Raw genomic sequence first — 2,500 nt, 5'->3', positions numbered from 1 at the left:
TCCTCCCCCATCCGAGTGGAGCTAGCTTTTGATGCGCTTTTAATTGAATTGAATTCGTTAACACGGTGGCGTGAATGCAGGCACACGGGCGTACGTTCGTGCGTGCACCTCGGATTGCACCTGGGACTGCCTATCACGAAAGTTTCGATAGGATCGCAACGCCTGGTCGAACGGAGGATTTTTTGTCGTTTGCGTTGGGTAACATGAATAATTCACACGCTCCGCTGGCTCCGGTGGGTCAGTGGAGACGTGGAATCTGCTGAGGCACGGCGAGGCTTTACGAGCTTTCCGAATCAATCGGTCAAGTGCACTCGGTTAAATTGGAAACTGGGATTAACTAGGGCTGGCGCGCGTGGCATTTGCTGCGCGTGGTTTCCGCGGACCTTTTTCTACCATTGGGATTGCAGTAAAGGGTAGCAGGATTGTGAAATAGAATAAACCTTTATAAAAGTCCTAAGTCGTTCTGTAGTAGCTGTCTTTGAACACGTTTTAACTGTCTCATTGTTATTTATCGACGAATAATTGTCATGAAAAAATGTATGAAAAAAAATGTTCGAAGTAATTTTAACGTTAAATTACTTCCATATCAGTTATCAGCTTCTTGTCCGCGAAGTTGCATTATATTTTCTTGGAAAACCCGTAGCGAGTACTGGGGTACCCAACGAACACATTATGATGATCAATTTTCAATATTGTTTGCCAGACAATGAAAAAAAAAGGGAAAAATGTAAAGAATTGTTTAATGCTTCCCATAACATGATATAACTTAAAAGAGACTCTAATTCCAATAAAATGATTAAAAACAATGCCAATACTTTAATCTTTCATAAAATGTTCGCAATCAACAGGTGTTTAATGACGGCTGCCCAGTGCATGCATGTGCAGCGCGATGATTGAATGCACCTAATCGATTCGATCCGTTTCACTCCAAACCAAACGTGCCCGCGATGACCTGGTAAGGCTATCGTGCGTACGCGTGATACCTGGCCACCTTCGCGCACGTGATCAACTTTCCATAAGGATGCTCCTTCAAGCGAACGACCACGGCTGCAACGGTTCGCATCGTTTACTGCTTCCTTCCTACACCACCTCCTGGCACCAGGAGCAGGAAGTGATAGACCATTCAGTGCATCTCACTTTCCATCCATCGCCACACTACCACCTCGTGCCTCGTGCGTGAACCATAACGTGACGGCAATGACTGATCGTCATCCTGTCCGGTAGCAATTAATTCCGGTTTTTTTTTTCGTTTTCTTTGATTTTTCTCTCGATTTTATGAACGAAATCGACACTTCTCGGTCACGGTAGCGTGTTAATTTTCACACGTTCCCCGCGCTAGGCGCGTGTAGGTCAGGAAATAAATCACCGTAGAATATTAATTTTTGGAAAGACTTTCATTGCCCCCTGAACACGCCGAACGTTCACTCCCACCCGTGCTGCTCAATATTCGGGCCAACGGTTTTGTCATTTTAAGCGGGACGTACTGGCCAGTGAAAACCCATTCAGAAACAGTATAGGAGGGCGTGAGAAACTCTCCCCTTGCAAGAGTGAATCTGTTGCTGCAGAACATTTTAATTGCGAGCGGCATTTCTAGCTCAATCCAAAGCACTTAAGGGGGCTATGGGGGGACTTAGATAGCACGATTTGATCGGTAATTACCCGTGAAAGGCTGGATCCGGATTGGATTGATTTCTATCTACACACCGGCCAAGGGCTAGGCCATTTCACTTTCCATCGAGCGCTCGAAAGTGTCCTCACGGAGTCGTAAAGCCCAATTTTGGGTGAACGAGTGGATGATTGTGACGTGCACGACATGTTTTCCATAAACCATGCGCATCAGTTCTAGCCTTATTCGTACGATTATGGACGGTTTGAGTGAAGTGCCCAAAAATTGGAGAAAAAAAAGTACCGAATGCATAAGACTTTCCACAAGGCATGATCACCTGAATAAAATATCACAGCACGCAAATGCAATTACATTAGTAATAAATAGAGTTTCTAAAATCAATTCCAATCATTACAGATCGTATCCTATCAAATGTGTTTAATAAGTTTTATGATACAACTATATTTAATCTTCAAACAGTTTTTGACTTACAACAGTATTAACAAGAGAAGCTAAGAATTCCATGAAACTTGCTTCCTCTGCGATGTTGAGTAAAGCACTTGTTGAGTAAAGCACACAGACTACCTATCGCCCAACAATCACGGTACCAACACTGTTCTACTAAATATCCTAAATAACCCAGTCCACACCTGGCAACAGCATGTACGCTTCGCTGTAGCTGCATCGTCTAAAAATAGTGGACAAACTCCACTAACAACCGAGCCTCCTCCTGGATGGCATCCAATGACAGAGCCCCAAAATACGGTCCCCGAACTGCTCCACATTCCCTGGCGTACATTCCCTGGCTGACCTATATAATAATGACGTACCATAAAGTATTCTGGACCTGTCCCGGGGCGGGACCTAGGGGAAGCCTACCAGCGATCCGGCCTG

Source organism: Anopheles aquasalis, chromosome 3 (genome assembly GCF_943734665.1).
Source record: "Anopheles aquasalis chromosome 3, idAnoAquaMG_Q_19, whole genome shotgun sequence".
Taxonomy (NCBI): domain Eukaryota; kingdom Metazoa; phylum Arthropoda; class Insecta; order Diptera; family Culicidae; genus Anopheles; species Anopheles aquasalis.
The sequence above is the reverse complement of the archived record's forward strand: the minus strand, read 5'-3'. Positions refer to the sequence as shown.